The sequence below is a fragment of the Humulus lupulus genome, chromosome 8 (assembly GCF_963169125.1).
Source record: "Humulus lupulus chromosome 8, drHumLupu1.1, whole genome shotgun sequence".
In the NCBI taxonomy this organism is placed as follows: domain Eukaryota; kingdom Viridiplantae; phylum Streptophyta; class Magnoliopsida; order Rosales; family Cannabaceae; genus Humulus; species Humulus lupulus.
Window position 1 is genome coordinate 2,191,265 of NC_084800.1, and position 13,679 is coordinate 2,204,943.

The following is a 13,679-nucleotide window of genomic DNA, read 5'->3' on the forward strand; positions in this document are numbered from 1 at the left end:
GAAGAAAGGAAAAAGATATTTAAAAAAATATTAGAGGATCAATGAGGGAGAGAATGGAAAATGATAGTAAGGTCAAAACGAAATAACTAATATTTGTTAATGGTCATAAGTCAAATGGGGTGGGGGTATTTTGTCTTTTGAATTGTTATGTCACTGCAAAATTATTACTAGGGTTTATCAATTCAAACCCCAGACCTACACTGGGCCATATTATGATTCAAACTTTGTCACTCATTCATTGAATTGAACTTCTATAGGTCTATATTGCACAATTTTCCTCTAATATTAATGCAAGTTTAACTTTGAATTGCTTCCAAGAAAATTCTTCCTAGTTTTACGCCACATTTAATTTTTGAAATTATTATTAAATAGTAATTATAATTTTCTAAATAAATAATAAAAATAATTAATCTTAAATATTTTAGTTTTTATTTATCTACAAATGTGAAAAATAAATCTCATAACTCAAATTGAATTTGAATTGATTTATAAATTTATTCACATAATTCAAATATTTATTTGATAAGAATGGTTACAATTTTTTAGATATTTCTCTCTCTCAAACTCTATCACTTTCTCTACCACCACGACACCACCACCGCCTCTACACAGTGGTAGAGCAAACTTATCCCACACGCTTCCAGCGTAATTGACGCCTCCACCTCCTACCACTATTGAACTCTTTCTTCATTTTTTAAATTAATAATTTCACATAGAAATTTTTTATATCTTTTTTTTAAACTACAATACCATAATCAAATTAAAATCATAAATGAACAAAATATATAAATAATAAAAAACAAGACTCACTCAATTATTACTAACACTCATGATTAAATTTGGTTTCATTTTTTAATATTTGCATTCATTTTTTTTTATTAACTTTCATAATTTTCAAGATATTATTTTTTCTTTCTTACACCCAAATTTTGAGAATAGAAGTTTTTGATCTCGAAAGTTAGATTCGTAAGGTGCAAGCTCGAAATAAGCCAATTTTTCATAATCGGCTTTAATAAAAATGTCAAAGAACAGTCTCGCTAAGTAGTAAATGTGACAACATCAAAATTGGTGAGCTCGGAAACTATGTGGTCTCAGAGGTGATCTGATATTATAAGTCAAGCTCGAAGCTACAATGCCCACTTGTACAGTTGTTTCCCCTCAATTTGCTAGCCGGCGTCCCCTTATATAAGGGGAGTTTACATATATGTATACTAAGAACAGTAAATAATATCAACTTTGTTTATGAAAAAAATATATACCCAATTTCTATTAATCATTATTGTTTCTAACATATTTCATTTGATGTAATCAAATAATAGAATTCCCCTATATTACTCACATTCATAAAAACTTTCCTTAAATAAATGTATTAACCAAATCACTATATAATATCACTGCTTTATTACACATTTATATTCTCTCATATCACTGTTTTAATTCACATTTTATATAATATTTGAATCAAACATACACATACGATGAATGTGTTTTTGCTGCCTAAAGGAATGTGCCATGAGTGTCTTTTTGCTGCATAAAAACAGTAGCTCAAACGATTTTGAATTACGCTATGAGTGTCTTTTTGCTGCCTAAAGGAATGTGCCATGAGTTGGAGCAGCTAATGTGTAATTAATACTGGAAGTCAAACTCCAAGCAAAGCAGGGGAATAAATTGTATGAGATGGGATCGCTTATGTGAACCAAAAAAATTTGGCGGTCTTGGCTTTCGACGGTTACATGATTTCAATATTGCTCTCTTAGGAAAGCAAGGGTGGAGACTCCACGTTCGGAAAGATTCGTTGGTCAGCTGTGTGTTTAAAGCTCGCTACTATCCTAAGGGTTCCTTCCTTGGAGCGGATTTGGGGAATAATCCTAGTTTCATCTGGAGAAGTATTCTAGAAGCTCAAGAATTGATTCGGAAGGGTGGTTCAATGGCTGTTGGTTCAGGAGCAAATATTAGTATTCTGGGTGACCCCTGGCTTCCGGATCGTGTTCAACCTTTTGTTATGTCTGTTCATCCAGGGTTACAGGGGAAGTTTGTAAACAGTTTGATGCAATCTGAGGTAAAAGCGTGGGATGAAGATGTAATCAAGGACAAGTTTGCGATACGTGAACAAAACTTAATTCTGAATATCCCCCTGTTTGAATATGTCATGGAAGATTGTTGGCATTGGAAGGGTGAGCATTTGGGAATCTATTCAGTAAAGAGTGCCTATCGTATTCTTCAAGAGTTGAAAGGGGTGGTTCATAGAGATAATAACTCTGGTTTATGGAGGGATTTATGGAACCTAAAAATTCCACCTAAAGTGAAGGACTTTATCTGGAGGGCTGTTTCAAATTGCCTCCCAACTCGGTTCCAACTTGGCCATCGCAAGATAACCTTCCCTTCTTCTTTATGTCCAAGATGTTTGCGCTATGCGGAAACCATTCCCCACTGTCTGGTGGGCTGCTCTTTCTCCATGGCTTGCTGGCGGTTTGCTGGTCTACCAGTTGTTGCAATCGGGGAAAATTCTTTTGGTGGGTGGCTGCAAGACCGTTTTAAAGTTTGGGGGGACGATATGAGACATAGAGCGATTATGGTGAGCTGGGCATTATGGCAGGTTAGAAATGAGAAAGTTTGGAAGAATACAAGTAGGTTTGTTAAAGAAGTTATCACGTTGGCTAGAGGTAATTTTGATCAATGGAGATTTGCTCAGGATAAAACTTTCATCCCCTCTCTGTTTTTGCTTCATCCAGGGGAAGGGGCTGAGCATTGGTCTGCACCACGGGGAAACAAGATCAAAATCAACGTTGATGCAGCTGTCTTTCCTTATCTCAATAAGTTTGGCTATGGTTGGGTGGTTAGGGATGCATCTGCTACTCTTATTAGTGCTCATACAACTAGCAAAGGAGGAAGTTGTACGCCGTGATTTTCCCACGGGCTGATTAGCGAGCTGAGCTGCGGCCAAATCATGATTATCTCGTGGTTATCCCCAAAACTGGAGCTGCCATCATTAGATCGTACCTCCTTAGCTCGAGGTAACCCAGATGTTCGCCTCAGGTTGCTTAAGGACTGAGCCCAAGCTCTGAAGGTCGAAGGTCGAGTCACGTCTCCAGCTCGTGGTACGAGCTAGAGTTGGAGGCTATGACCCTTTATAAAGTCAACCACGCAAGGTAAACGTGCATATATCAGACATCACGTGTCTGATACATCCCTGACTTCTCAGACACGCAGCGTGAACGTGCGTATTCAGACACCCACGGCTGGGTTGGGCCGTGCGGCCCATTATCCCCTTACCTGTTGATTTGCCCACACTTATGTGTCAGGTTTAGGAATAAATCATGAATGTCACAGAGTTGATATGATAGGTAAGAAGGTCACGAGATGACCTTCTTACCAACTCTCAGGTGCCTTCTCCTATAAATATGGAGACTTTGGGAGTTAATAGGGGTTGGATCCTCTCTTGTAAGAAATACCCTGTAATCAAATATCCAGTATATAGCAATAATACTAACTAGTGGAGTAGAAGGATTTTAACCTTTGAACAGCTTAAAAAACGTGTCTTGAGTCACCCTTTTCGTTTCTAAGATCATATATCTGTTTCGGTTCAACATTAGCACTAATCCCTTTCTCTTCTTTTCTTAATTACCTGTTGGCGAAGAACCGTGTCAACAGTTTGGTGCTTTCATTGAGAGCAAGTTCGATTAGTGCTGTCGCAAACATCCAACTATGGTGACTGCCCGATCCAGGCACGACAATGAGACAGAGCAGCATGATGGGTAGAAGGCTCATCATACTGCCGTCCCTGATGAACAAGTTCCTGAAGTCCAGCAGCGGCCAGGAAAGCAGCCGGCGGGCCAAGATGACACTGGAAGTTCGGCGCCCCGGCCACCTAATCCGAACCCATGTTATTACACTGCGGTGGAGATGGAGAACACTCAGCTGAGGAGCCAGCTAGCGGTAGCTAACCAACAGAACAAGGATGTGCTGACCCGACTACCCCCTCTCACAACCGACGCTAACGTCGGAGAGAGGCAAGGTGAGGCTCCTAAGTCTCGCCGGGGTAACCGCTCCAGGCATAGCCGTTCAGACAGACTTTCGACAGCCAACTCCACCCCTTCATCACACCATCAAGAGGCAAACTTCGAAGAAGTGCCTAGAGCCGGACAACAGCGGTACAGCCGTTCGGTCAGGACATCGACTCCTAGCTCCCAACCATCCTCGAGAGCGCCCAGGGGAGCTCGAGGAAATTCCCGAAGGAGATCCGGGGAGGGCTCACGGCATCAGCCCGTCCCCAACAACCGTCCTGCGCCTCGTCCAGATCGCCAGGCGCGGGGCCAGCAGGTTGGCAGGGCCGAAAGGCCACCACCGAACTTGATCCGTCCAGACGGAACCAGGATCGCCTATCCAGTCAGGCATCCTCCGTCTCCAATAAGATATCCATCTCCTCCTCGGCTCGTTCGAGACATTCCTGCCTACGGAAGTAGCAGGAGAGATCCGCCATCAGCTGGACCTTCCCGGCGTAGCAAGGCGCCGAGGGAAAGCCCAGATCCTCAGCACCAAAGGCGGACTCCAAGCCTATCTAGCAGGAGCCACTGGACCGGCAGTCACCGGAGTGATCTCTCTGGGGGAGACTTGCGTCAGGGTTTGAGTTCGGCGCAAAGTCCTCGAGTCACCCAGGGGGGCGACCTGCGAGACCGCCTTAACTCCCATAGAGGGGAGCAGGTGGGAGGAGACAGCCATGCTCGCTCAGGGGGGGGCCTGTCCAAAGTACGTAACGGAGGGAATGCCCCAAATAACCTATCTCAAGATAGGAGGGGAAATAACCCACCAAATATGTACAATGGATCCGGAGCTGTTGAACAGCCCCGGAATAACCAAGGACATCAGGACCAAACCCTCGAGCGTCTGTCTCAGATGGAGGAGCTAATGAGGAAGCTCCTATGGGAGAAGGAGAAATATGAATATGATTCTGGGGACGAGATGGAGCTCTTCGCCCCCAGCATAGCGGCAACGGCATACCCACCTGGTTTCCGTATGCCGCACCTGTCAAAGTTCAATGGGGACGGCGACCCATCTGACCATCTGGGGATGTTCAACACCCTAATGATGGCCCATAACATTGGCCCCGAGCTGAGGTGTTTAATATTTCCATCCACGCTGACTGGACCTGCCAGGCAGTGGTTCAAGCAAGGTAAAAACAGTCAATCAGCTCCTGGAAGACTTTCTCGACAGATTTCAAAAGAGCATTCCGAGCCTCCCAGGCTGCCCGCGTTCAGGCCGATTCTCTGGCTAACATGAGACAGCAGCCCGGCGAAACTCTGAAGGCCTACCTGAGCAGATTTGCGAATGTCGCTGCTCGGGCCAGAGACGCAGACGATAGCTCCAAACTCATGGCCATGAGAACTGGAATGCTCGTCGGGGGGGATCTTTGGAAAGACATACAAAGAAAGGGAGTCAGCTCGGATAACGAATTCCTTAACAGAGCCCAGGAATGGATCAACTTGGAAGAAGCCGAAGCCTCAGTCGCAGGAACCATCCAGGTCCCTGATCAGCCCGCTGGAGTGGGGACGGAGGTCGTGGCGGCGACCCAAAACGTCGCACAGAACAACCAGCTCGGCGGAGGCAAAAGAAAGGGGAATGGTGAAGGCAGCCAACACGGCCAAAAGAAGAATAAGTCCGTGGACAAGTTCAAACCCGTCTTCGCAACTTATACAGAGCTCACCCAGTCTAGGGAGAATATCTTCCTAGCCAACTCTACTCGAGTCCCCTGGAAGAGGCCAGAGCCATTAAAGCACCACAAGGGGAAGAGAGACACTTCCAAGTTTTGCCGTTTTCATAACGATGTTGGCCACAATACCGACGATTGTAGGCATTTAAAAGATGAGATCGAGACCTTCATCCGAGCCGGCCCCTTGGCTCAATACGCACGAAACAGGGTTCCCGCAAGTCGACCTGCTTCAGAAGTCCCGACCAGTCAGCCCGGGTCTCGGATAGATCAGGATGTACCTCCTTCGGTAGTAGGAGGAGAGATATCCACCATCTCTGGAGGTCCGCATATGGGCGACACGAGCAGAGGTGCCCAGAAGAGATACGTGAACGAACTAAAGGCTCACAACGGAGTAGAGTTCGTCCCGGAGCAGTGCCTGCCCAAGCAGCGGCGTTTGGAGAGGCAACTGATCATTTTTGCAGAGGAAGATGCTGGCCATGTCCAGTTCCCTCACAATGACCCTTTGGTCGTGGCAGTTCAGCTCGCCAATCGGAGGGTTAGGAGGGTGCTGATCGACAATGGGAGCTCTGTTAACCTCCTATTCCGGTCCACCTTAGAGAAGATGGGCTTGACCATCGCCGAGCTGAAGGTGACCTCCATGATGCTGTATGGTTTTTCGGGAGAAGGATCAGTGGCAATAGGGACGATCGAGCTGGTGATCACCCTAGGAGAAGGATCTCGGAAAATCTCCAAACTCCTCGAGTTCGTGGTCATTGACTGCACCGCTGCGTACAACGCAATTTTGGGACGACCTATGCTCATAGCTTTTGAGGCCGTCACTTCCATTCGCCACCTCGCGATGAAATTTCCTACTTCCACGGGAATATGCACTGTCCATGGCGATCAGCTCGCTGCCAGGGAATGCTACAGCATTTCTATGAAGGGAAAATTTAAACCCAGGCAGCTGGCAATGACCATTCAAGATGGTGAAGAGGAACCTCAGGAACCCTTATCTGATCCTGAGATTGAAAAACCTCAAAGCGCCGAAGGGGAAAATGTTGTCTTAAGTGAGGATATTGACCCCCAGATAAGCGAGGACAGATCTGAGCTCCAGGATATTGAGGAGCTCGAGGAGGTGAACATCGATCCGCAGAACCCTTCGCGGAACGTCAAGCTTGGAAAAAACTCTGTAGCAAGAGGAAGGCGGAGCTGACTGGGTTTCTGCGAGATAACCTGGACGTGTTTGCATGGTCACACGAGGATATGGTGGGAATTAGCCCGAGTGTCATCATGCACACACTTCATCTGGATAAAAGCATTCCTGCCAAGTCCCAGAAGCAAAGGCGATTAGGAACAACCCGGGCTGAAGCCCTAGAAGAAGAAGTAGCCCGGTTCAAAAAATGTGGCTTTATCCGTGAAGCCAAGTTTCTGATTTGGGTCGCCAACCCCGTGCTAGTTCCAAAGCCTAACGGGAAATGGCGGACCTGCATCGACTTCTCCGACCTAAATAAAGCCTGCCCCAAGTATTGCTTTCCATTGCCAAGGATTGATCAGTTGGTGGATGCCACGGCAGGGCACGAGCTCATGTCCTTTATGAACGCGTACTCAGGCTACAATCAGATCGCGATGAATCCGGCGGACCAGGAACACACCAGCTTCATGACCCCGACTAACGTCTATTGTTACAAGGTCATGCCGTTCGGGCTGAAGAACGCCAGAGCTACCTACCAAAGGTTAGTCAATAGAATGTTCGCAGACCAGATCGGAAAAAACATGGGAGTGTACGTTGATGACATACTAGTCAAGTCAAAGACTGCTGATAACCATGTTTCCGACCTGGGAGAATGTTTTAATATACTACGGGAATATGGCATGAGGCTCAATCCACAGAAATGCACTTTTGGAGTCGCGTCAGGGAAATTCCTGGGGTTCATAGTCAATACCCGAGGAATCGAGGCAAACCCCGACAAGATCAGATCATTGCTCGAGCTTCCCTCACCCAGGTCGCGCAAGGACGTCCAAGGCCTGACAGGTAGGGTGGCAGCCCTCAACCGGTTTATTTCGAAATCTACCGATAAATGCTTGCCATTCTACAACCTGCTCCGAGGGAACACGAAGTTCGAATGGACAAGAAAGTGCGAAAGCGCTTTCCTTGACCCGAAGGCACATTTGGCAAAGCTGCCCGTACTATCCAAACCAAAGGCAGGTGTAACGCCCTAGTTACCCTAGAACAGTTACGGTGAACCGGAAATTTGACTCGCTACCCGAGTCTTTTGGTTAAAAAACGTGATCTAAGTGTTATTATCAGGTTAAGGTGAAAACCAATATAAAGGAAATGGTACATTTCATTAAGTAAATAAACTGCCCGTTACCCTTTACTACCCGCTATTCTCAATAATCTCAAACACCAATAATTCACAACCCGTTACCCTTTACTACCCGGTAACGCTCTAATCATCAAAATCACCCCGAGACTCAACCCAAGCCCCGGCACTTAAACTTGTTGTGACTAAACCGCTAATCAATATTCTACGATCGTCTCATGTCAAATAACTTGAACAAACCCACATCATAATGTGGTCTCAACACATATCATCGACATGCATACAATTAACATTATATTATAATATAATTCTCATAAACATGCATAAACACATTTAATGGCATAATTAAGCAGTTATGGCCCTCCCGGCCTACTAACCCAGCCATTAAACCAAATTAGGGAATCCAGGGCATTACAGCAGGAGAGCCTCTTTTTCTCTACCTATCTGTCACGGAAGATGCAGCTAGTGCCGTGTTAGTCCAGGAAGAAGATTGAGTTCAGAAGCCAGTCTCCTACATCAGAAAGAGACTTCTCGGGGCTGAATCCCGGTACCCGTTGATGGAGAAATTGGCGTTTTGCCTCATCACGGCCTCGCGAAAACTCAGGCCGTATTTCCAGTCCCACTCGATACACGTCATGACCAATCAGCCTTTAAGGCAGGTTTTGCAAAAACCTGAAGCATCGGGACGTCTGTGTAGAGTCCAAGAACTTTACTTAGCTAATTGTTTAGTAGTATTATAGTATGTATAGTATTATCTTTGTTACTGTAGATTTTTGGTTCAGACCGGGAATTATTTGGACACTCATAGTAGTACTTATAGATTTTCTAAGTTTAACCTATAGTTTAAGAATATTAAGTATAACCTAAGGTTTGATTATATGACTGATATTAAGGATAGTATTTGTTATATTATAAGGTTTAGATATCAACCAATAGGATTTTAAGCACATGTTATGAATGGTAATTAAGGATTAAGTATTTTTGAGGATTAAATTAAATAAGGGTAAAGTTTGAATGATATAGGGTCAGTCAGCAGCTTTGAATACGTTGAAGGCTTAGTCAAGGCTGTTTACTCCATTCAAACTTAGCTAAAAATGTGTAATTTCGTGTTTAAATATTCAGCGTGTGCCGATATATCGCAGCTATAGGGGGCGATATATCGCAGCACGTAGATACGGAAAACACGAGACGATGCACGGTCGCCTCGGGCATACTGGCCCAGGCGATATATCGCCTACAGGGGGCGATATATCGCCTCCTCCAGCATATGTTCAAACGTTTTTTAATTCTTTTCCTTTCAGCCATTCAAACTTCTTCAACAGTCCAGCATCTTTTGAACGAGTCTTCAGCCTCTGCTGAACGATTATTCAAATGATTTTCACCTAAAAAGCCATTATTTTTATTCAAGTAAAATCAAGACACTTTCATTCCCAAACTCTATAAATAGGACCTAGTACCCAGCCATTACTCACCTTTTTGCTCTAAGTTCTGAAGCTGCTAGTGTTAAGTGAGTGTGAGAGTGTAAACACCTGGTTTGGGAAAATCATAAGCTTAAACATCATAAGCTTATCAAACACTTTGGGAAGTGAGGTTCGTTAGTATTCCGGTTGTGGTTAGATTGATCTTGCAAGTCTTTGAGGTAAACCCGAAACTGTAGTTCATTTGATTTATGTTATGTTTCCCTTCTCTTAGTCTTCTACTCAGTTTCCTAACCTCATTCTTATTTTGGTTAGGGAATCCAAGTTCTTAAGCACATAAGTTGTGGTAAGCATAATTCTCAATGGCTTAGTCTTCCTATTCATTTTCATTTCTTCTTCTTCTTAAGACTCACTCTTTCTCATATGGTTTTAGGAGTGTTCCAAAAGTCCCAACTCAGTCCATTATATCCCGGTAACTTTGGTAAGGAAAATAGGCTAGAATCTATATGTTTATGTTTATGTTATCTTATGTGTTATGTTATGATATGTTATGAATATGTTATAAATGTGTTTGTTGTAGGCTTGGGCTTATGCCCTATTTGACTAACAAGACCCCAAAAAGATTGTGGGCATATGCCTATTTAGCTGGTAGGACCCCACTAATCTCATGGGCATAAGCTTGTTTAGTCTATGGGACCCCAAGTAATAATGGCCATTATAATAAGTGTATTATGTGTTATGATATGTCTTTACGTAATTATGAAATTGATGTGTATGACTATGTGTTAGATTTTTCCTTGCTGGGCATTAGGCTCATTCCTTTCTGTTTATGTGCAGGAAATAAGCTTTAGAGGCGGTAAGATTCGTGACGCTTAGAGGATGTGTATCGATGGTGAATGGAGTCAAGGGGCCGAGCGTTATTCGATTCGAGGATGTAGTTTCTGTTTTATGTCTTTTTACATGTATTTTCCGCACCATTTATGTAATGTCTTTTATTTTAAATCATGTTTTGTTTTTAAAGACAATGGGATCCCATATCCTTCTTAGTATTCTATTTATTTGTAAGAAACTCTTATTTTACAAGTCACTCAATGAAATTATGGTATTTTCGTAAAAATGTAAGTTTTATGTATAGTTTCGTTAATGGTCCAAATAGTCTAGATTAGTGGGTCATTACAGTTGGTATCAGAGAAACGGTTCCTTTGCATGAAGTTCTCCTCGATACACACGCTCAAAGCTCCGAATCGGACCGCCATGTAAGTGTTTAAGTTACAAGTTACTTTACTTATGTGTATAGCTAACAACTTTAGTGTTTATGTTTCAGTTAAGAATGAATGGAGCTTTAACCTACCAAGATATCCGAGCCATTAAGGCCTTAAAAAGAATAAGGGAGCCAAGAAACACCGTAGGAGCCCTAGAAAGGATTACTCGAAGGTTGCTTTTGTTTCACCAAGAGATAGGTGGCCTTCAAGAGGCTAAACAAATAATGTTAAGATCAACGGAACAATATGTATTAGTAATTAGGTTGTTTAAAGATTTTCATTCTGTAATAGCAGCATTAGAAGAGATATGGGAAGAGATGCATGAGGAGGATGAACTACCCTTAGCAATGAGATACTATTTCCTCTTAGTTAGGTTCACCGCAAAAATTGAGTTTCAGTTCACCAATGAGCAAAAGAATAGGATTCTCACCAACCCTCCTATAGGACGTTTTGATGCTCATGACAATGATGATTATGAACAAATAGATGATGATATGCTAGATGACAGATCGGATGTAGAAGATCCCGATTTTTAGATTAGTAGTTTTTATTTGTTTTATTTACTTTTGATTGTAATAAGTGAAATTGTTTTTCCAATTGAATAACATGCTATTTGAATATCATGTGTGAGTTTGATTCTATTTTCCCAATAAAATGAATAATGACTAAGTTCGGTGAGGGTGGATACAAATCAATGAACCTGGTTTCCTTATTGAGAGTTAGGGGGCCTTAGTAGTGGGAACGATTTTACTGATCCCAGCCCTCCCTCAATATGGTTAACTTTGGAACAAAGATAAGTTCCGAGCCTGAGAATTAAGTCATATAGGATGATTAGAAACACACTTAGAAAATAAAGATGACTTGTTTTTCTAAAGTATAGAAACCCACTCTAATAATAAATAAAGACTTATATAACTTTTCATAAAAAGTCATAATAAATAGGTCCGAGATATGTTTGTTTTAGAATAAGTTTTTGCCGTAGAGCCTATTAGGAAAAGTTCTAACATGTTTCTTTCAACTGTTAGAACTCTGCTACGATGTCTCTCTGAAGATCTGCACGCACCAACGGAACCGCCGCTAATGATGTTCCAGCGACCAATGCAGTTCCAACAGTTCGCCGAAGGGGAGTGCGTGCTACTGCTCGCCGCAACGCACCGACAAAGCCAGCTGACAACACTGCGGAGATTGCCAGACTGCGACAGCAAGTCGAGGAACTTCTGCAGCAACAACGCCAACAGGCTCAATCTCAGCCTCAGCCGCAGCCGTAGCCGCAACAGCAGCCACAGCAAATGGCCTCAGCACCCCAACAAGTTGGTCCGTATGGGGGATGGCCTATGACGAATTACGCGCCGTATCCAGTACAGAACCTGGAGCCAGTGTACGAGAGGTTCCGCAAACAGCACGCTCCAAACTTCGAAGGGACTACAGACCCCTTTGAGGCAGAAGAGTGGCTAAGGAACGTGGAGCCGATTCTAGCCCACATGAACCTAAGTAATGCAGAATGCATATCCTGCGTCTCATCTTTGCTCAAGAAAGATGCCAGGATATGGTGGGACTTGGTCCAGCAATCCCATGATGCTGCCACCATGACGTGGACCCGATTTGTGGAGCTGTTCCACAAAAAGTACCACAACTCGGCTGTACTCGCTACGAGGGTTGAGGAGTTCACCAATCTGAAGCAGGGTACTTTAACAGTGGAGGAATATGCTCGTCAGTTCGACCGCTTAGCCAAGTTCGCAGCAGAGTTGGTTCCAACCAACTATCTGAGGGTGAACAAGTTTGTTAGAGAACTTCGCTCGAAGATCGAGATGGGGGTGAAGCTAGCGAATCCGGGAAACACTATATATGCCAAATTTCTTGAGACGGCAATCGAAGTAGAAAGGCTGCAGGCCAATGTAAGCAAAGAAGAAGCCAGCAAGCCGGAACCTAGACAGCAGAGCCAACCTCAGGCCAGTCGGAACAACAATCAGTCCAGCAACAGTCAGTCCAACAACAACGGTAACGGACAGAAGAGAAGGCATCCTGACAATAAGCAATCGGACAACAATAAAAGGGCACGACCAAAGAATGGGGGAAATAGGTCGGGCTACGTGGAATACCCGCCATGTGCCAAATGTCAGAAGAAGCACCCCGGAGAATGTCGTGCCAACACCAAGGAGTGTTTCAATTGTGGTCAAGAGGGGCATCGCAAGAAAGATTGTCCTCAGCAAAAGCCGGAAGGAAAGAAGGACGAAAAGATGGCTCCTGCTCGGGTTTTTGCTTTAACCCAAGGAGAGGCGGATGCTAGCAACAAGGTGGTCACAGGTCAGGTTTCTATCCTCAATAACTTATGTCATGTATTATTTGATTCGGGTGCCACTCATTCGTATATTTCATTAGGAATGATAGAAAAACTAGACAAACCTAGTGAAAGATTTAGAACTAGGTTTGCAATCGAGTTGCCTTCGGGCAAAGTAGTTCTATCATCACGAATTGTACGAGGTGTACCAATCAAGATTGAGGACAAGGAACTAGAAGGAGACCTGATAGAACTGGTGATCAAAGACTTCGACGTCATACTAGGCATGGATTGGCTAGCACAGCATGGCGCAACGATTGACTGCAGACGCAAGAAGGTAATGTTCGAGACTCCTGATGGCCAGAGGCGATGCTTCATGGGACAAGCTTCAGGATTTCGCACCCCATTAGTGTAATCTCTCAAAGCTCAGAGAATGATGGAGAAAGGATGCCAAGCATTCTTAGCCAGCATCACGAACATGGAGAAGGAGACATCACTTAAAGTTGGAGATGTTCGGGTTATACAAGACTTTCCAGAGGTATTTCCCGATGACTTGCCAGGATTTCCGCCAAATCAAGAAATAGACTTCACGATAGAATTAGTACCAGGCACCGAGCCTATCTCTAAGGCACCATACCGGATGGCACCTACGAAACTCAAGGAGTTAAAGACGTAGCTGCAAGAACTCCTAGACTTAGGTTTCATTAGGCC